Below are 23,549 nucleotides of genomic sequence, written 5' to 3'. Positions count from 1 at the left end.
AGGGCATATCGCACCGAATAACTAGTTATTCTACGACCACAAAAATAACTAGTTATTCTATGGCCACTAGAAGTTATAAAATAAGCTAAAAACAATATGTTCTATTTTTAGAATATTTAAGGTGAAATTTGTTTTCAATTTCAACACACTTCATATTTATACCCTACACCACTATGTGGAAAGGGTATTATAAGTTTGTTTTGGTAAAAATTCATGTAACACCGCGGAGACCTCCAATGTGGTATAACAATCTTCATATCTCGGCGATATAAACCGATTTTAAGATTTGTGTCCGTCTGTCCCTCCGTCTGTCCATTATAAATTGTAATCAAACTCGATCGCCACGAAATTTTACATGGAGGTCGGGTTCAGACCAGAATATCTATTATTATTATTGGTGATGATCGTGAAATATTTAGCGGGTGAAACAACGTAATTTTTATCCAATTTTGTAGTGGCTCTGTAGGTCACAATAATAGATCGCCTCGAAATTTTAAATAAAATAAGAGTATATGACACAGAAGAAGTTTGCAAATTGAGATGATGATCAGATAATATTTAGAGGGTTAAATGGACCAAAAATTTTGTTTGAAAATTGTGAAAATTTTTTATATACAGCTTAAATCATTATTTCTGGAATACACATTTCGCCCACGTGAGTTATATTTGAAAGACGATCACTCGACCATTCCATTGATGACAATTATGTTGATATACGAGGTCAGATAACAGAGCTACATCCTAATATATACAGTTATTTGTTTGTAGTATAATTATAAAGACGCTAGAGGTCGCAATTGGTAGGAGTTTAGGTCGAAGAAGATGCCTTCGATTTTGGACGATGATCTGATATTATTTAGCGCGTGAAACGGACCATTACTTTTGTTTGAAAGATATAAAAAAATAATTTTGGTCCATATTTTAATTCTTGAAGAGCATCCTAGGGGCACTAAAAACCTTCTGACCTAGGCAACACGCAGTGTCACCAGGCGTCATTTGATATTTTTTGTTTTTTTTTTTGAAGTTTGACAGTTTTTAGCCTAAGCGTACTTAGGACAGTTTGACATGCGACCATGTGTTGGGTTGTTTCCTGTGGTGTAATTGAGACACCTCCAAAACATGGTTTTTAAACGCTTTTAAAGCATCTTCTGGCGACGAAAATCGTTGACCACGCCTTTTTCTTGATGTGCTGCAATCAAATGAAGTCATTGAATTGTAGTGCAACACTCAGAATTAACCGTCCTACATACACTAGCGGTCATGTGAATAGGTTTGAATTTTTTTCTTTTTATATGTTATGGTATCTTCTGATGTGTTCGTTATGCATATCAATACTATTTAGTTTTTGAGAGTCCTATACTATGCCAACATTCCCATGAAAAAACTTGACGGTGTTGCCATATTTTCGGAAAATATCCCAATTATAATAAAAAATGTACAAAAAAGTGCCCAATTTTTGCGATCATCAGAATAGGTTTGAATCAAATAAAATTGAAATATTGTACTACCCAAGGACATATTGCGCAGTTTTTTGGTTTAGTTTAGTAAAATGGAACATTCTGATAAATTCTACAAAAAGTTTGACACGCATTATTTGGAACGTGGGTTCAATTCTCAACATGGAAAAGTTACCAAGAACTTTCAGATAAAATCAAGAAATATTCAAACAAAAACGTTTCATAAACTAGCTTTAAATGACTTTTTGAGTTCGTTAGATCTCTTCTGAGCTTCGAAAATTGTCTGAAAGCAAATACCAAGTGTAGCCATATTATTAGGATCGATAAAATAGAAAGGTCATTGAAAATAGTTGGTATTTTAGTTCAAGTTTCATTTTTTAACTATCCTTGCAGTACAAATTTAAGTATTATCATGCTCACAAATCCACCATAGGTGACCACATGTGTCATAAATATTCCAAAATTGGTCTGGAAGAATGTTTCTTCGACGACAATAAAGTACAAAATTGTAATTCAAATTTAAGGCAAAGGGGCATGATATCACCGACTTTTATAGTGCTGTAATACCTATATAGTCAGGTCAAAAAGTTTTTTTCTGTTCACAAGTCATAAAACAAACACGAATAAGTACAAAAGAATGGACTACTGAGGTTTTACAGCACTATAAAAGTCGGTGATATCATGTCCCTTTGACTTAAATTTGAATTACAGTTTTCTACTTTATTGCCGTCGAAGAAACATTCTTCCAGAACGATTTTCGAACATTTATGATACATGTGGTCAACTATGGTGGATTTGTGAGCATGATAATACTTAAATTTGTACTGCAAGGATAGTTAAAAAATGAAACTTGAACTAAAATACCAACTATTTTCAATGACCTTTCTATTTTATCGATCCTAGTAATATAGCTACACTTGGTATTTGCTTTCAGACAATTTTCGAAGCTCAGAAGAGATCTAACGAAATCAAAAAGTCATTTAAAGCAAGTTTATAAAACGTTTTTGTTTGAATATTTCTTGATTTTATCTGAAAGTTCTTGGTAACTTTTCCATGTTGAGAACTGAACCCACGTTCCAAATAATGCGGGTCAAATTTTTTGTAGAATTTATCAGAATGTTCCATTTTACTAAACTAAACCAAAAAACTGCGCAATATTTCCTTGGGTAGTACAACTTTTCAATTTTATTTGATTCAAACCTATTCTGATGGTCGCAAAAATTGGGCACTTTTTTGTACATTTTTTATTATAATTGGGATATTTTCCGAAAATATGGCAATACCGTCAAGTTTTTTCTTGCGAATGTTGGCATAGTATAGGACTCTCAAAAACTAAATAGTATGGATATGCAATACGAACACATCAGAAGATACCTTAATATATAAAAAGAAAAAAATGCAAACCTATTCAGATGACCGCTAGTGTATCTTTGTTTTTTTGCGAGTGTCGGCCACGATTGAATTCAATATGCCAATTTTTCATAGCTATATAGGATGGCCCTTTATCGACATACACAGATTTAATTTGATCGATGCAATCTTGTTCATGTCGAAGTTTGTGAAAAATTATTTGTTTTATAAAGTTTATTTGTTTAATAAAGGAGTTTTTGTGCTAGTAGCTAATTGCAGGGGTAGTGGTGTAGGGTATCACATGGTCGGCCCCGTCCGACTATAGCCGTTTCTTACTTGTTTCATTATATTTTATTCCGCTGTCTGCTGGATTTAATCTTGTGATCTTCTGATTTGTAGCCGAACACACTACACATTAGGCCACGCGTACGAACATTAAGGGTTGTTTAAAAGCTTACATGTGCGTGCATGTGCACCACCAACTGTTCTTTGTTTTGCTCAACAAAAAGTAGCCGGCCGGCGGTGAACGTTGAATACACAACCCTCCGATTTGTAGTCGGACACACACTCTCTGTGCCACCGTACTCATAACTTAGTAAGGAGTAACATATGTATGTAGTTATTTTTGTTTACATTACTTTGTAATGCGTTACATGATGACTAACGGATCCAAATTTTTGCTGGGTACAATGGAATCTAGAAATACTTGGCATATTAAAATCACCCAGTACAAAAATTAAATCTTCTGATTTAGCCTTTTGCAAAACAGCTACAAACGCTTGGCTACGCCATTTATGGGGTGACGAAGTTGGAATATAAGAACATTGTGTTTAACTTCAACGGCAACAAAGTCGATACTAAGTGTAGAATCGTTGATATGAAAGAAGTCTCCAGTGTCCCGTCTGGGATGTTTGTGGAACAATTATATTACATGTTCATATTTTATTTATTTTACCCACTATGGCAAATACTATTGTTGAATCTGACCATATCTTTAAAATACGAATTTGTTCTTCAAATATTGTCCGACCAACCATATTTTGTTCATTGTTTAATTTTCTAAATGAGAGGAAATGCATATTCAGTTGGCGATTAAATTATGTTCTCATTGATTCGTTAAAATTGGCATCCCATTTGCACGCTTGATAGCTTCAAGTAGATACCAAAAAGCTAAAATAGTTTGAATCGAGCCTGAGTATATGATACCTAGCACTTAACCAAATATGACATTTTGCTGTTTTTAATATGTATTTTTTCGAAGTAAACTCCGGCGACAGTTCATTGCACCTTCTTACATTCCAATACGTATATTGTTAGACCGTCTAGAGGATGTTTACCTCCAAGCCAAATATCTCTGCTTGGTATAATTACGTTAAACTCTAAGATTCGCTCCACAATAACGAAGCCTTAATGCCGTATTTCTTAGCCGTTAATGGATTTTCCTTTTTTTAATTTAATTTCGTTCCGAGAAATTTACACAAATCCACAATTGGGATATTCATCACATCATCAGCAGAATATTTTTTTAATATTTATTTATTTATCTTTATTGTACCCTCCACCATAGTATTAAGGGTATATTAAGTTTCTTTTTCTATTTGTACAGTAGAATCGCGATAATTCGTACCTCGATAAATCGAAAATCTCGATAATATACGAATTATCGGTCCCTTGAATCCATTTCCTTCGCAGTTTAACCCCGTTAATTCCAAATCCTCGATATCGAGGTTCTACTGTAACTGTAATGGAAATAATCATTTGAGCCCCTATAAATGTATATATTCTTGATCAGGTTAAAATTCTGAGTCGACCTTGTTATACTACCTTTAATTTGCCATTTGAGGTTCCCAATGATCGCAAAACTTCTACACCAAAGACATGGATAATTTGTCATTTGACGTTCCCTGCAGTCACAAAACTTCACCACTAAAAATTGTCAATATGGCTCCAAGTTTTGGTATATATAACGGTACATGCCGATTTTCGGATTGTAGCTGCAACTTTGAACCAAACTATGTGTAATTTGAGGTTCCCAACAACAACACTTTGATATAGGCCACATATAATGTTGCCACCCGATTGAAGGTATTAAGCTTTTGGGGTATCAGTTGTCATAAAATACCTCCACCTAAAATTGTGAACAGTAAATAAAACTAATTATTCCATTTTAGTTCAGAATATATTTCGGCCCGGCCGAACTTAACGATTTTTTAATTGTTTTTATTATATTTAATAATTTAAGTGTAGATTGATCTTAATTATAACCTTAACTTAAGGATTTATTACAACAGATATAGGAGAAAGACTGGTGCGAACAGATTACTTCGCGAAACTCTCTCCTATGTATGAAAAAATGATTTAACTTTTTAACATCATCAATCCATTTCTCAATGTTAAAGTAAGTTTTAGTGCTATTGAAAGCTTTCTGGGTTGGTTCGAGATGAAAAAAGATCTTTTAAAAATTCTGGTCGTAAATGTAAAATTGCGGGTAGTTCAGTCAGCAAATGTAGCTAAAACTCTTCAAACACCGCAAATCGGTAGGTACCGCTATACCAAAACATGGACCTATATTGAACATTTTTGATGTAGAAGTTTTGCGACCGTTGTTAACCATAAATGTCAAATAACAGGTATTTCGATAAAAATTTAGCTAAAATCCTGAAAATACATAAAATCGAGAGGTAAACGTATATTGAGGCTATATCAAAAGTGCCTAGGTTGATAATTCATGGTTTAAAGTTTTGTAACGACTGGGAACCAAAAATGTTAAATAACAGATACTTTGGTTAAAAAGTTAAGCTGAAATCCTCAACATACATAAATTCATACATAACAGTACCTGTTATATGGGGGCTCTACCAAAACATAGACCTATTGTGAGAATTTGTAGTGAAGAAGGTTTTTGAACTTCAAATGTCAAATTACAGCTAGTTCGGCTAAAAATTGTAGAAAATATCCTAAAAACACCGAAAATCGGAGGGTACATTTATATGGGGGCTTTACCAAAACGTCGGCCGATATAGCCAGTCTTCGAACTTTACCTGCCTATGCCAAAAATACACTCTGTTGGAAAAATATAGCGTTACACCTAAACTATGGTGGACGCTAGATGGATTAGAACAGATGAACATGGCTAAACCCACTCAATTTTATCCAGATCAGGAATATATACATTATCTATAGGGTCACGAATGATTCACCATTCAATGCGTTACAAACTGTAAAATAAACTTAACATACCCTCCATACTATAGTGGAGGGTACAAACAACAAATGTTTGTTCAAATTGAAATTTATGAATGAAATTTCACATTTTTGCACTTTAAAAAAACAAAATTTGTTATGTCAAATTTTATCGATGCGGCTACTTTCCATTTCTACCATGAGCAAAAACGACTGATACATACATACCTACTTGCATTCCAAGAATTAGACCTCTGTGGACAGAATAACTGCCTCAAAGGAAACACATTTTTGTATTCATCCACATGATCAAATTTTATCAAAATCTTCAATTTGCAATCTTTTATACCACTGTGCTTAAGGACATACACATACTTTCACATAGCCAAACAAACCACGCACACACACACACTCACTCACACTTATTTGTTAATGTTACTCTCATACAAACGTGACACAGAGCCACCCAAGAGAGAACAACAAAACAACCTTAACTGTTTGTGAGAGGGGGTGGTAAAATTTTTTGGATTGGAACTTTTTTTCTGCTTTTGGTATTTGTTATTTTTCGAGCCCAATATGAAGAACAGTTTACGCTGAAACTCTATCAGTCAGTCTATCGGTGGGTAGTTAGTTGGTGACGTTGTTGTGGAAATACCAACAAAATTTCTCGTTTATATTTTAAGCTTTTTTTCTGGCTTTCTGTCATCGCCGAAGAAGAATATTGTGTTTTTTAACCAACCACTGAAGTGAAGAAATAAATAAAAAAGTTAATAAATCGAAAAAAAAAAAGAATTTAAAATGAAATAAATTTAATTAATTGTTTCCACACCAAAAACAACACATACACCATTATTACATACATAAATACTTTGTATGGTATTCAGTTATTGCCTGACAATGTGTTTAAATTTCATTAAATAAAAAAATAATACAAAAAAGTGCAAAAAATATATCCTCGTCAGCATTAACAAGAATAAATTTTCAATAAATTGTAATTGTAATAAATTACAACAACAACAAAAAATCTAAAAAGTTACAAAGAGAAGAAATAATTGTATTTTAGTGCCTGGACAAGTTGCAAAATATTAATTAAATGTTGAATTTTAATCAGCTGTAGTGGTGCTACTGTTTCAACCCCCCAACTAATCAGAATAAAACTTCTCTTTGTTATTACCAAGAGGGAGAGTGAGAGAGGGGATGCACTAGTGAGTGAAGTGTTAAACAAAAAATATTTATTAAAAATTATAATAATAATTAATGGAAAAACAACACAATTAAGTGCTTTCAAACAATTTTACAAACAAAACAAAAAATATTAATAGCTTAACGTGGTGCGGAACTTACTGGGATTACTAATTGACATAAAGTAATTTATGGTAATTACAAACAAAAATGTTAAATATATTTAATATATTATTCTATTGTAATATTAAATTTCAAGTTTTTAGGCGATATTAATTAATGTTTTAAACATTGGTGGAGCAAAAACATTTTCTCTTGGAGGGGTTAAGAGTTGTCTGCATTATATTTTCCACACTAAAACTAAATGTTAGTTCGTTGAAATTTTTAAATTGAAACATTTAATAACGATTTCGTAGGAAAATGTTATAGTAAATGAATTGCATGGGGGGAGAGAATATTTCTTCCACGTCATTGTAAAAAGTTTCTCATATTTATAAACATTAGATTGCCAGTAAATTCCCTGAGGACCAATTTCGTACTAATTAAAGTGTGTATGTATATTTTCCCAAAAAAAAAACTAGTAATTGAAATGAATCGTATCAATTATTAATAAATATTTAATAACTTTAAATTAGTTTAGCGTTAAATTGGTTTATTGTTGTAAAATTTTGTATTTGCCTCGAGGTTATATTTTTTTGTGGTAACCAATTATGAAATGGTGTAATTTAGTGAGTATGTGTGTGTTTTCGTACACAAAAAAGTATAAAACTTTTTTTTTAATTTGTAAAAGAAAAGTTGTTAAAAATTTTACTGGGGGCTTTATTTGGAATGTCGAAATAAATATCAGTGTTTTTCACGTTTAATAGCAAATAATTAAATTGCTACAATTTTATATAAAATAGCGAAATTATATTATAGTGCAATCAAGTTACATAACCCCATTTAATAAAGTGAAAAAAAATGTTTTGAAACATACATTTGGAGGAATGTAAAGAAAACTCTCATTCTATATTAAAAATATTTTAAATTACGTGAAACTAACAAACACCTTCAGGGATATTCGCAAGGGGTGAACTAGGGGCATTAGAGCGACTCAAAAAAAAAAAAGAAATTTATTTTTTGGGAACTCCTAACCCTATTTTTTCCATTTGATCCAAAAACCTTAACCCTTGCAAACCTACTGATTTCTATTTCCACAGCAATTTTTATGGGATCAAAGGTGAATTATCCCGAAAATTCTCTAAAGGCCTCAATGAAAAAACGTTACTAGTTCATTGTTGTGGCTAAAAACGAATCCCACAAAAATTTGTACAAAATCGGTAGGATTTTGATATATGTAGCTATATAGGGCTTTAAATACACAAAATCGGTCAAATATGCATACCGGAGCAATATCAAAAATTCGATTCGATTTTCACAAATTTTTGTAGGAATCGTTTTTTTTTTTGTTCTCAAAAAATGTTGTACTACAAATATTTTGCAAATCTTTATAAATAAAAATCAAACGTTTTTTGTTTTGCCTTATTAAAGCGAAGGTCTCATTTTATCGTGATACTGGAATTAATTCTCTTTCGAGTTGAGCTGTTAGGTACATTGAAAAATTAGGAATCCACCGAAGTCCCGCACATTCAACCATTATGCTACGTTTCACGGGTGGTTAAGTCCGACCATCAGGCAAATTAGAATGTTATTTTAGTGGCTGGACGAAGGCTAAGATTGGAAACTAGCATATGTACCACAAATTATTTATTTTAATGTTAGTTATTTAATTCCAAACCTTTACTATAGTCCGACTTGGCTGGTAACCCTATTTTTCAATGCTTTATTACAAATACTATGGCAGCTTTTTCCACCTTTATTTGCATTGTCCTTCTGTATCGAAAGATTTGATCATCAATATTTGTAATCGAAAGCTTTGACATGTTGATGGTGGCTTAGAACGTTTGGTTGTCGGCGTCCCCGGTTCGAATCTCAGTCTGGCTCATGCTGAAATCATTTTTTGTTTTGCCTTATTAAGGCGAAGGCCATTTTATGGTGATATTTGAATTAATTCTCTTTCGAGTTGAGCTGTTTTGACCAAAGAGGTACAATGAAAAATTTGGAATCCAAGGAAGTTCCACTTTTAAGTCATAACAGCTGAACTCCAAAGAGAATTAATTTAAAAAATCAAATGTCGTTCGTTGGGAAGTGCATCAGTTGAGAACGGCTGGACCGAATTGGATAATAATACCCTCAGCCTTTAGGCTAGAGAGGGTATATACACTTTGATACGACCAAAAATGTGCCTCATCGAAATAACGGTTTTAGACCCCAAGTATGTTTGGACGAAATTAGTTTCAGACAATATGAAGTGGATTTAGCCATGTCCGTCCGTCTGTCTGTCTGGCTGGTGCGCACGATAACTCTCGAACGGATCAACTGATTCGAACCAATTTTTGGGTATCGAAATGTTTTATCCAAACTTAGTTTAAGATCGAAGATGAGCCATATCGGTCCACTGCTTCGGCTACCCACCCCACAAAAGATCAAAATTTATCTTCTAAAATGGTGAGAACGATAACTCTCGAAGTGAGCAATCGATTTGGTCCAAACATTACACATAGATCGGGTTCGAATATGGACTATATCGGTCCACTCCTTTGGGTACCTCCTACACAAAATTCGGATAAAGTGAAGTTTAAGACCTCCTCTCGGATCGTTTTGAAATATTTTTCTGTAGGTTGTCCTCCGTTTACGACGGCACAATTTTTTGCGCAGGTCCATACTTCCTGAGATATTGGCCTAAAAGCTATCAGAAACCCTGACGGCACCCGCCTTCTTTTTGAAATATGCTATATATCCAAAACTACTGAACCAAATTAAAAATATGGGGATGCTTGAAATTTTATATCGGTCTACAATTTTATGTGGATAAATTCTTTACCACTGAGAACCGTTAATGCCAAATTACAGCCAATTTAGCCCGATAGATAAAACGTGAAAATAAAAGGGCAGAACTGTCAATACTATAGAAATTATTTACCCCCTGGTAGATTTTTTTCCTCTGGAAACACATCTACTTGAGATTGCAACACAGAGTGAAATCTCTAATTTCCTTTGTTCTTAATCTATTTTAGCAGATTCCCTTTCGACCTTTGCAAAGGTATCAGTTACTTCCTTTACCGATCGACCCATGATGTCAATGTCATCGGCATAAGCAAGTAACATATGGCAGTTTGTATATATTGTGCCACTTCTTTTGACCTTCGCATCTCGTATAACCTTTTCCAGCAGAATGTTGAATAAGTCACACAAGAGACCGTCTCCTTGCCTGAAACCTCTTTTGGTACTTTCCAATTTTAACTGAGGACCGAGTATCAGTCAATGTCATTCTACAAAGCCGAATGTACTTTGCATTGATACAATTCAGACATGGCTTGAAATACTTTTGAACATAGGGGGCTGTCGAAGACGGCTTTGTAATAAACAAAAAGGTGGTAGGTGTCGATCTGCATCTCTTTGATTTTCTCCAGGATTTTCAAGGGTAAATGTCTGGTCAATGGTGGATTTGCCAGGTCTAAAGCCGCATTGGTATGGTCCAATTATTCCCATGACCATAGGCTTTAGTCGTTCGCATAATATCCCTGACACTATCTTGTAGGCAATAGGGAGAAGACTTATGCTCATATAGTTAGAGCATACAGTCTTATCTCCTTTTTTGTGGACAGGGCACAGGAAGGTCAGGTTCCAGTCATCGGGTACTCGTTCTTCCTGCCAGATGGTTCTAACTAGTTGATGAATACAACTTATGAACTTGTCGCCTCCTGTTTTGAACAGCTCGGCTGGTAAGTCATGGGCTCCTGCTGCCTTATTATTTTTCAGCCGGTTTATTGATGTCTTTACCTTATCTTGCCTGGGCGGTATACATTCAATACCATCTTCTGGGATTGGATCTGTGGTATTTTCGCCGTCTTCGCTACTATCGGATACCAACAGTTCTTCAACAAATGTTCTTTCCATATCACGAGCACACTATCTGTATCAGTTAGCAAATTACCTTGCTGGCGGATGTGCCTTACCAAAGCCATCAGTTTGATGTTTCACTCTTTGGTAGAAATTTCGGACTTCATTCTGGCACCTGTACATAGCAATTTCTTCACACTCCCGCCTTTCCATTTCTCTCTTTTTCCTGCGGAAAAGACGTTTGTCTTCTCTCCTTTTCTTCTGATACCTCTGCACTACGCGTTGCTACTGATTGTAGAGTAGCCCTATATGCCGCCTTTTCTCTTCGGTAGCAGCACGACACTCCTGGTCATACCGTGGATTCCTTGGTGGAGGTCTCTGGTATCCAAGTATGGATTTTGTGGTTGTTTTGCATGGAGTGGGCAATATTTTGCCATTGTGCTGACATGTTATCGGGACGAGCAGTGCTTTCATTAAGCAATTGGGCTAGTTAAGTGGAATATGATGTGGCTATCTGTTGTGTTTGCAGCCAACTTCCGCGTTTTATCTGTTTGGCTTTATTTGCAACTTTTATACGGGTACGTACCTTTGCTGCAACAAGGTAGTGATCCGAATCTATATTTGCTCCTCGGAACGAGCGTACATCCAACACGCTCGATGAATGTCTCCCATCTTAAACAACCTGATCGATTTGATTACTTGTTCTTTGATCTGGAGACAGCCAGGTACCCTTATGAATATCGAGATGCTTAAATCTGGTGCTGCTAACTACCACGTTTTTTGCGGCTGCAAAGTCTATCAGCGTCATACCATTGTCAGATGTTTCACAGTGGAGCCTGAATTTCCCGACTGTTGGGCCAAAGATATTCTCCTTTCCAATTTTGGCATTAAAATCGCCTTGAATAATTTTAATGTCATGGGCAGGGCAACGGTCATAAGTTTCTTCGCTCGTAAAATATATCTTTGGTCTGTTCGTCCTTGTCTTCAGTGGGAGCCTGAGCGCAAATAAAGCTGATGTTGACGAATTTTGCTTTTAATCGAATTGTAGCGAGTCTTTCATTCACTGGTGTGAAGCTGGAGACAGATGTTTTAACCTCCGACCAACTACTAATCCACAACCAAAATCATGCTTTGTGTCATGGCAGTTATAATACAGTACCTTTAGATGTTGTGACGCCTTTTCCAATCCATCGTATTTCCTGTATGGCAGTAGTGTCGGCCTTGTACTTTTCAAGTACATCTGCCAATGCGTAAACTGCACCTTCTCTATAAAGAGTGCGAACATTCCAGGTGCAGATTCGCAGATCATGGCCCTTAAAACGTTTGCTGGGGTTGTCAACTTTTGAGAGATTCGTTTTTCTTTTGTTTTTTTTATAGTAGGCTGCTTTTTTTAGGGGAGGGTTACTAACACTGCGCCCAAACCCAAGTTTTTAACGTTCTTATGGGTGAACGCGCGGCCCATTTTAGCTCACTACTTTAACGGGTGTTAAAAGCAGCTCCCCAGGTAACATGTTAAAGCCGGTCAGAACCGTTCCTTGGTATCGTTCATCCCCTACGTCACCTTTAGGGCTATAACCAAAAATACCACACCAGTCCCATGTGGGAAATTTTTCCCGCACAGAAAGCAATTTCTAAAGGCCTTTTAATAATTTTTATAAAAAATTTTTGATTTTAATTTTTGGACAAATATTTATATGTATACATTGCTTTATTTAAGTTAAAATAAACACTTAATATATCGCGATTTGAAGAAATTTTTTATTAGTCGTATGTATTTTCTGATATTGCAGATTATATTAAATTTCAATAGGAATTAGCTTATTTAAAAAATATTTTGCGTAAAAAATAACTAAATAAAAGAAATAACTACATAACAGAACTTGAATGCAATCGGTGCGGGAACTATTTTGACTTTAGAGAAATGCACTTCTTCATATTTGTCCTCTACACGGCCACGTGGTAGTATTTCTGAAATTTGTAAAAAAAACCTAAATACTGATCCATAAATATATTTGAGTGAATTGACGATTTTTTTTAATTAAACACAATAATCACGTGTAAAAGAACGTTATCTTGTGAGCAATAAAAATGTGCGATCTCATTGCAAATGCCCACAATTATCTTTATGGCTACATTTTTCTTTTGAAAACATTTTACATAAATTTATCTTAATAAATGAAAATGTAACTTAATAACGGAAAATCATATTCCATAACATAATTACCACGACCAAAATAACAACAATGGCACTTTTCGTTCCTTACGAGAAAGTCCAGTTGGTAGATGAAATTTTTCCTAAACAAAAATTAAACAACCCTACCACCCTCCAATCTCCTCCCACACAAATACAACATATTCGGCTTATTTGTTTGGGTTTGTGTTTATTCTTAGGAAACGTTGTTGTAATACGATACAATTCAGACATTTGGCCATTGTCACGCCAACAAAAATCGCTTTGTATTACTTTTTGGCTGGCTATGGATGGATGGTTGCATTGCGAATTCCCAATACACATTACACTTTATTTCATGAATGTACATATGGGGGTATATTTGTGTGTTTGTCGATAAGCTTCTTTAGCTAATTCGAATAGAAATATATTTTGCCAATTTTCCAGGGATTTATTTTGGCGTCCTTTTTTATTGTTGGTTCTCATATTTTTTCGTTTCGTTTTCTTGCTAAAAATCAACCCTCTGAAAAAGGATATTTTGTTACTGCTGCTTAAAAGGTAAGAAGTAGAACGTGCCTTCTGCTTCATTAACGTATTATTGGAGTTATTCTTTTGTTCAAATAAACATACATATAAGTGTATGTTCGTTTCTTTAGATTTCCTTTATTATTCTCCCTAACTGGTAAACAATTAAAATGGATAATGTTCGATTAAATCGTGAGTGGAAATTTTTAAGACGAATTCGAAACAGAAATGACTTTAAGCTGTAATTCTTGAGGGAGGATATGTAAAATTATTGATGTCTGGGATTATATTTTGTTGTGAAAAATAACAATTTGATAAGACATTCATGTATCGTAAGAAATCATTTAAAAAAATATATAACTGTCTTTAATTCCATTTTCTTTTTCATTCCTTCTTCACCATTGGTTCGAATTTGCAGATAAATGCCATTTTTGATATTCGTTGAATGCAAATGATGGAAAAGAGTTTTAAATTTAAGCAATTCTGTAAAATATCTAAGTTTAGTAGCATTGAGAAGTTTTGTTTATCAGTTATGAACAGAGATTACTTGCATACAGGGGTGGAAGGACAAATAATGTTTGTTTCACAAGCTCAAATGAAACAAGTAAAAAAAATCTGCCGGCTTTGCCAACAGAGGTATACCCTCAGCCTATGTAAATTGAATGGATCGAATGTATTTAGGGACATTTCAGAATTTAGTGGCCCTTTTTGGTCATTTGAACTTGCCGACGAAAATGTGGATTAGGATTGAAGATCAAAAATGTTAGGGAGGAGGTACTTGAAGGAATGGACCGACTTTGTCAATTATGGAAGTGGATCTTATTTTGGTGTCAAATCCTTTCTATAGATATCACGACCACTAGTCATTTCAGTGGATCATCAAATAACTATTCGACCTGCATGCCAGGAAGCATGGACTTGCCCACGGAACACATAATATCGATGTAAACAGAACCACACCGAACAGCATCGGTATACATTTCCAAAGGATCATCAAATAACTATTCGACCTGCATGCCAGGAAGCATGGACTTGCCCACGGAACACATAATATCGATGCAAACAGAACCACACCGAACAGCATCGGTATACATTTCCAAAGGATCGTCGAACAGACCCTAAACTGCACTTAGACACATATGTTGAACTTTTGTCGGGGAGGTTTTCTAACGAGAGGGCCGATAAGGGAAATTTTCAAAGATAAACTAAATTTGAACAAAATATTAAGAGATCCAAAGTTTGGACCAAATTGGTTGTCCTGTTCAAGGGATATCGTGCATACCGTTTTAGTGTATATATGTATATAATTGTTCCACAAACATCCCATAAGGGAAAAGGGAGACTTCTCTCATATCAATGAGTGCACCCCTATTCATATTAGCTCAATGATATGGGGCCTACAGTTTATCGCCGAGTCCGAACGTGGTGTCTAAGACACCACTTTTGTAGAGAAGTTTTACATGGCTGAAATACTCAGGAAATGTCGCCAACATTACTTAGGGGTATTTTGTCACCGTTGAAAAGTGTTTTGATATTGCCTGGCCGGGGAATCGAACCTACGACCTTATGTGTGCAAGGCGGGTGTGTATACCATTGCACCACGGTGGCACCCACTTTAGTGACATTTTTAAAATGTTTGGGGGAAGTACCGGAAGTTGTGGCCCGATATTGCCCATCTTTGAACTGATGCTAAGTTTGGACAAAATATGACGAAGGCCAAATTTTGGACCAAATCGGTTGATCAGTTCGAGAGTTATCGTGCACTCCAGCCAGCCAGACAGACGGACGGATATGGCTAAATTAATTCCAAATTGTTTGAAACGGATTTCGTCCAAACATACTTGGGTTCTAAAACCATTATTTCGCTGAGGCACATTTTGCCCGTATGAAAGTGTATAGCATAAATGCTGAGGGTATAAAAACATGTAAAACAAGCTTTATGTTCGGCCGTGCCGAAATTTAAAACCTACACCACGAGTAGCTTCTCCTCCACGGTGTCCCTACCAAAAAATTGCCCTGTATTAACAATTTTCGGAACATAACTTTGAATCCACATTTCGGTCGGAAAATGTAAGAAAGAACCCACGAACTACAAAAAATCTGGCGGTACCATTACAATTCTCTGTATGAATGTTTTATACCCCTAGCCTACATTCCAAATTTCTGCCGTTTCGGTGTGATAATTAGGATAAATCCTTTTAGGTACTGAAAATCGGGAAGCATAGTTCTATTGGGGCTATATTAAAACGTGGACCTATAACAAAAAATGCCTGCGAGAAATTGCAGCGAATCTTCAGCCATTTCGGCATGGTACCGCCACAAATTTCGAAGTTTAAATGCAAAATTTCAGTAATTTCGGTGTAATAATGAGGCTAACACTTTGAACATATTGAAAATCGGGAGATACCGTTCTATGTGGGCTATATTTATTTAAGCCAATTCGGTTCGATAAAGAGGCTAAAACCTTGAAAATACCAAAATTCTGCCGGTACAGTTCTATGTGGGCTATATCAAAACGTGGACCTAGAGCAACAAATACCAACTTTAAACCAATACGATGTGATAGTGAGGTTTAAACCTTGAAAATACCGTAAATCGTGAGGTACCGTTCTAGGGGAGCCGTATCAAAACGTGGATATATAGCAACAAATTTATAGGGGAAAATTTTGTATTCCCAACGAAGACTAATTACAAAATTTAAGCCATTTGAAAATGCGGAATATGGGGAGGTACCTATTTTCAATACCAAACCCCCTAGGAGTAATATAAATTTCTGTACCGAATTATAAAGCGCCGTCATAAATATTGCGAGCTGATACAATACTTCTTTACCTCGAAAATTCACAACAACTAGACGACACTTGAGGCAAACTTTAACAAATTGGAGAATAAAAGTTGTATTCGCAAGGCATTAGGCCGGTATAATGTGGAACTTTTGATTTCAATTACCCCTACAGTCAAAGCCCGTTGCTGTGATTTCGCAAATGAGAAAGAGAATTTTGTTCTCCTTGACATAAGTCGAAGTCATTTGTTGACATCGACTGAGCGCAAACCGACTGATATTTTATTTGTTTTTTTTTCAACACATATCCATCTCGTATTACCTCATCTCGTAAAGTTCGTGGCGCTTATTCTACATATTTGCTGTTTTTGCACAATCATAGGCTGATTGTATTTAGCAGACGGCTAATCCAACTAAAAAAATTGGAAAATAAAAGTTATATTAGCAAGTCTTTAGGCCGGTATAATGTGGAACTTTTGATTTCAATTACCCCTACAGTCAAAGCCCGTTGCTGTGATTTCGCAAATGAGAAAGAGAATTTTGTTCTCCTTGACATAAGTCGAAGTCATTTGTTGACATCGACTGAGCGCAAACCGACTGATATTTTATTTGTTTTTTTTTTTTTTTCAACACATATCCATCTCGTATTACCTCATCTCGTAAAGTTCGTGGCGCTTATTCTACATATTTGCTGTTTTTGCACAATCATAGGCTGATTGTATTTAGCAGACGGCTAATCCAACTAAAAAAATTGGAAAATAAAAGTTATATTAGCAAGTCTTTAGGCCGGGATAATGTGGAACTTTTGATTTCAATTACATCTACAGTCAAACCATGTTGCTGTGATTTCGTAAATGAAAAAGAGAATTTTGTTCTCCTTGTCATAAGTCGAAGTCATTTACTGTCATAGACTGAGCGCGAACCGACTGATATTTAATTTTTGTTTTGTTTTCTTGCTAGTGTCATTATTTTTATGCACATATCTATCTCGTATCACATCATCTCGAAAAGCTCAGAACGCGTATCCTACATAATCGTATCAATTTCGCAGGAATGTCAAACTCAGATACAGCTATGACAACTTTTATTTTATTGGGCTTTCGAATGTGGCTTTATAGTCAACAAATAGGGTAAAGGTGTCGATGGGCGTATTTTTTGCAAGGAAGTTCAGGTCTATAGTAAGTGGTAAAATCTCTTATTTTATTTTTTATTTATTCACACAATTCTCTCGAGAAACTCCTTCGTTGCATAGGACATAAAAGGCATAAGACATAAAAGGCTAATATAAATTCAATGATTGATCAGCGTTCTTAATGTCGGCTGCATTATCCTTAGCCAGTGGTGCAATACTGGTCTTGAACACTACGAATAGTAGTCCGTCAGCCCCTGCTAATTTTAATTTCTACAACCCTAATGTAAATAAGTATTTTACAAATTTTATGTTTCGCTTCCGGTGGATATTAATCGTATTATTTTTGTTAAATTAAATTTATGCAAAATTTTATTGCTTTCGAAAGAAATTAAAGGACATTTGAAATGCTTGATCCTAAATATATACATGTAAAATTATATAAATATATACACATATTTTATTTATTCCGGCAAATAAAAGCATGCTTCGTAGACAATATTGTAAAACCTTAAAAAAGTAAACAAGTTTTAGTGTAGTGCTATGAAATCCCGCAAACCCTTTACCCTTGGCTGAAGTGGCACACCTGAACAAACGAGTATTTGGCTGATAATTTTAAAATGACCAAAATTCGGTCTTGTTTAGGGGTGACATTTCAGTAGTAGTCAACCAATAACAAACAACAGCCTCTACTATTTGATTTGTGTAAATATTTGTCTGGAAAGTTTCAAAATTAAAAAAAAATATATATACATATATACATACAATATAAAACAAAAATAAACCACCTACCTCCATTTCCATTTGAACAAACTAACCACAGTAGTTATAAAAACCTCTGCAAACTAACAACTGCTATAAAAACTAATAACCTAAACACACGCCACCACATATGTACATACGTATGTATGACTACATCCTGTTTGGACACTTAACTCAAAATAGCCTCCAGCAATCTGAACCAAAATGAAAATGATGAAAGTACACGACACACGATTATGGTCAATGTTTTCAACACTTTAGTGATAATAGCTTGGAAAGATAGAAAAAGAACAAAGAAATTAACTGCATGTTGTTCTTGCTAAGAACCCCTTTCCTTTACTTCCCTCTCCACCTTCTCCCACTTTTCCTATAGCGACTACTGTTTAGTGCCTTTATATCCTGACACAATAGAAATCCAAGCCAAAAACCATTTTGCTTTCTTTCCTGTATCCTTGTGGCTTGAGGCCATAAAATCGAGTCTCTATCAATTGGCCTCACAATGAAATCATTTCCCCATTTTTATTTAAAGCCAAAAATGAAATGAAAAGGAAACTTTTAAATGGACATTAAGTTAAGTTCCTTTTCTTTCGTTGCCCTGTTGCCAAGAGACTATTAAACAATTAAGCGGCATACCAAATAAAGGATAACAGTGGTTTAGTTGGGCACTCTCAAAGAGAGTCAATGCCTTTTGCCAGAATACTTAGCCATGATCTTTGAGTTTACCAAAAAACTGTCTTTGTCATACAAAAAAAAAAAAAAAAACAGATGTCAGATAAAGTTAACAAAGAAAAATAGATTTGAATTGATGATGAATCACTTTTACGCTCTTTGTGGAATACAAAAAAAGAAATGAAATAAATCTAAAACTGTTGAATCATCATCTAAACACCAAACTTCAAATGGAATAAAAAGTTTTGTAATTCAACCACAATAAAATAAAATAGTTTAAACTACAAAACATTTAAATTGTTTTCAAAACTATTGACATAACAACTGCTATATTTTAGATAACTAATTGAGTTGAATGTTAGTAAATAAAAACATTTTCTATTCCAATGCTTTCATCAAAAATTCTAGACCGCATTAAACAGTCACTTTTTAATTGAATAACTCCGACTAAAACTGTTTTTTTTTTAATTGTGTGTATGAATAAATTGATATGAATGTTAAAGTGGTATTGAATTAAACGCTAAAGGATCAAAAAATAAAGCGGAAACAAACAACGTCTGAAAAGAATTAGACAAAAGGGCTATATAGTTGTAATATTAAATTTATTTTACAATCTTTAAGGGACAAACAGAAAGTCCCATATCACTGATTTTAAACGTTGACTCGACCATCTTTTTCGGTATGTGTAAAGTACATACTGAAAAAGATGGTCGAGTCTACGTTTAATATCAGTGATATGGGACTTCTGTTTTATCGAGGTGTCCGAAAGAAGTCCCTGAGGTGTCGTACATAGTAGGTCAGAACTTCCCAGCAAACATTTGGGAGCCACCGGAACCGAATAACCTATCACATAGGTATTGTAAACAAGCTATCTTCTTCATTACCGGTAAATAAAAAATAGTTGGGTATTTAAAAAAAAAACTTGCAAGGCAAAAATATTTATTTTACTCATTACAAAGTAATGTCCACTAATTGGCACAGTGTATGAGTGTTCCGACTACAAACCCTCCAGTTGTGAGCTCGACATACAACTTCGGCAAACAAACTAAAAATTATGAAGTAAATAAAAAATAATTAAAACAAGTAAAAAAGTTGGGTTGAACTTTTTATACACTCCACCATAACATATTCTGATACTACATATGGAATATTATTTTCTTTCCTGACCACAATAAAGGGTGGAAATATTTTGTGACCACGGATACCTAAAATGCATCTGAAAATGTCTGCAATCGGGCGGCACCTTAATATGGAGCTATATCAAAGTATGGACCTATGTTGAAATTTTTTGGTGTAGAAATTTTGTGACCACTGAGAATCTCAAATGTCTAATCTCAGATAGTTCGGTTAACAAATGTAGCTGTACTCATCAAAAACTCTAACATCGGCTAGTAAAAAAATGCATTGAATGTCTTGAATCGGGCGGCAAATTTATATGGAGCTATATCAAAACATGGACCATAATAATTTTAGGGGAGGAAGTTCTGTGACCACTGGGAACCTCAAATGTAAAATTGCAGGAAGTTGGTCAAATAATGTAGCTAAAATCCCCAAAATACCGGATATAGGGAGGTAACGTTATATGGGGGCTATACTGAAACATGGACCTATGTTGACGGTTTTTTGTGGAGATGTTTTGTGACCACTTGAAACCTCAAATGTAAAATTGCAGGTATTTCGGTCAAATAATGTAGCTAAAATCCCCAAAATACCGAAAATTTGGAGGTACCGTAATATGGGGGCTATACCAAAACATAGACCTATGTTGACGGTTTTTGATGGAGATATTTTGTGACCACTGGGAACCTCAAATGAAAAATTGCATGTAGTTTGGTCAAATAATGTAACTTAAATCCCCAAAATACCGAAAATCGGGAGGTACCGTTATATGGGACCTATACTAAAACATGGACCTATGTTGACGGTTTTTGGTGGAGATGTGATGTGACCACTGAGAACCTCAAATGAAAAATTGCAGGTAGTTTAGTCAAATAATGTAGCTAAAGTTCTCAAAATACCGAAAATCGGGTGGCACCGCTATATGGAGGCTATACCAAAAACTTGACCTGTGTCTAACATTTTTGGTATGGAAGTTTCTGTACCATTGGGAACCCTAAATACAGTCAATTCGGCCTAAAAATGAAGATAGAATCCTTAAAGTACTTTAAATCGGGTGCTACCGCTATATAGGGGATATAAGAAAAAATGGACCCATATTAGTTTTGGTTTCATATTCATGTATTGTCATCCAAATCTGAGAAGTGTGCAAAGTTTTAGTTCGACTGGTCAACAGAAACTGTGTGGAAAATGAGTTACTAGATTTGAATTAAACGGGCACCAAAGCAAGTTAAATAAAACACTGTAAAAATTGAGCCGGACATTTTATATCCTCCACCGTGAAATATTCTTAACCTATATGGAATAATTTATTTTCCTTCTATTACGAAAGTGCCTAATTGGTTCTATCAATGCCCCCAATTTTAGGTGGGGACGTTTTTTGACCAGTGGGTCTTGATAATATCTGAAATAAGGCGGTACTGTTATGGTACCCTATACCACAACTTTAGTCTATGTCTACAATTTTTAGTGGAGAAATTTTTTGACCAAGTTACAGGCAGGTCGGTGAAAAAAATATAGCTAATAAAATACCTAAAATCCGGAGGTACTGTTATATGGTATCTATGCCACAACGTGAGCCTGTGTCTACAATTTGTAGTGGAGAATGTTTTTGACCACTTCGAACGCTAAATATCGAAAACATCGATAAAAACTTCATAATTCCTGAAATTGAGCGCAACCGCTATATGAGGGCTATAAAAAAACGTGTACTTAAGCCCACAAATCATGTTGGAAAAATTTCTTGACTATTGGGAGTCACAAATGCCGAATTATTCGGTGATTCGATCATTCGTTATGGGGCCTATTCCATAACGTGGACCTATGTCTAAAATTTTTAGTGGAAAAATCTTTTAACTACGAAAAGGTGGACCAATGTTGACAATTTTTGGTGGATAAGTTTTGTGACCACTATGAACCTCAAATGTCAAATTACAGGTAGTGTGCTATCTTCAAAATATCAAAACATGGTTCACAGTTTTTCGCTAAAATTGTGCGCATGATAATTTTCGAAGGGAGTAACCGATTTGGTTCAAACTTTACACACTTGAATATTTCATGCACTATTTCTAGCAAAAGTGCATGCTTTGGGATCGTTTTGATATTTTAAATCCTTGCGGTCCCATTTACGACGGTACATTTTTTTATCGGGACAAGTCTATATTTTTTTAGAACTTTTGTACCATTATTTGAAGGGCAAAAGCTCAAAAAGCTCTACCGGTATTAACTAAATTACTGATGATCACGATAGCTTAAGAATTGAAATTCAGATTTGGCAGAAAGTTTAAATCTTTAGTCTAAACGAATATCAAGTTGCAAGAAGGTCTTTATAGAACAATTTCTTGTACCTCCCGCACAAAAAATCAAAATATTCGCTTAAGTGCAGTATAAGTATAAGAGAAGGTCTTATATCGTTTAAAATTTAAAAGCAGGCGACATTTGACGTTTCCATTGGAAATTTTGATATGTTTTAGCACAAACGTACTCAGTACAGTTTGACGTACGACCATGTGTTGCGTTGTTAAGAATGACTTCAAAAAAGGCAATTTGCCAAAAAAATTTAATTTACTTGTGCACATTTTCGTCAGATCATTTTTCCCAACCTTCGACGTGGATTATCACGGCAAAAGTGTATCGATGAAATTAAATCTTTGTATGTCGATGAATGTATTCAATCGTGGTCGACGATAAACTAAACTATGTGCACGACTTGGTTAAGAAAACAATAAAACTACTTTGACGGCTTGGTTAAGAAACCGGCTTGGTTAAGAAAACAATAAAACTACTTTTGACGTTAAACCTTTTTTCGATTAGCTCTCGTAAAATAGTTAGTGCCTTTCAAAAGCTATATTAATGCACGATATTTCTTGATAATCTAAAAATAGATCAGGTCTGAATATATACCGTATCGGTCTACTCCTTCCGGTATCGGTCTACTCATTCCATCCCAATCAAAAGTTCAAACACTTTGACATACATTCAGATTGAGAATTTACTCACATGTTGTTTTATAAGCCGAGCTAAGGATAGTTTGCCACCTTCCCCGATCTCTTTAACTATCTGTCCAGCTTACGGGCATACCAAGATCTTCAGGGTAATTTATAACCAGTTCTTTTCATCGAAGTCTTGGCCTACATGCTTTTCATTTGCAGTCACATGCATACGCCTTTTTAGCAGAGCCATCATCGTTCATTCTTATGATATGGCCAAGCCAACGCAATTGTTGTAGCTCAATACGCTTAACAATTTCGATGTCAGTACATACCTGGTGAAGCTAGTGGT

General features: G+C 34.9%; 1 protein-coding gene across 19 annotated transcripts in view; it reads left to right on the top strand.

The window, feature by feature from the left end:
• Positions 1 to 23,549, top strand: part of X11Lbeta — an 815,486-nt gene that overhangs the window by 633,067 nt on the left and 158,870 nt on the right. Inside the window, exon 1 of one of the 19 annotated variants that reach the window (XM_073971807.1) lies at positions 6,612 to 7,366. The exons of 17 other annotated variants lie outside the window; for them this stretch is intronic. The gene's annotated coding sequence lies outside the window, so the exon portion shown is untranslated. Of the gene's footprint in view, positions 1 to 6,611; positions 7,367 to 23,549 lie in introns of those variants that run through there. One more of the 19 variants, XM_073971798.1, reaches the window with a different exon arrangement.

Source organism: Musca autumnalis, unplaced genomic scaffold, assembly GCF_047663935.1.
Source record: "Musca autumnalis isolate F117 unplaced genomic scaffold, ASM4766393v1 scaffold_3, whole genome shotgun sequence".
Taxonomy (NCBI): Eukaryota; Metazoa; Arthropoda; class Insecta; order Diptera; family Muscidae; genus Musca; species Musca autumnalis.
Note: the sequence above shows the minus strand (reverse complement) of the source record. Positions and strands in the feature narration are given on the sequence as shown.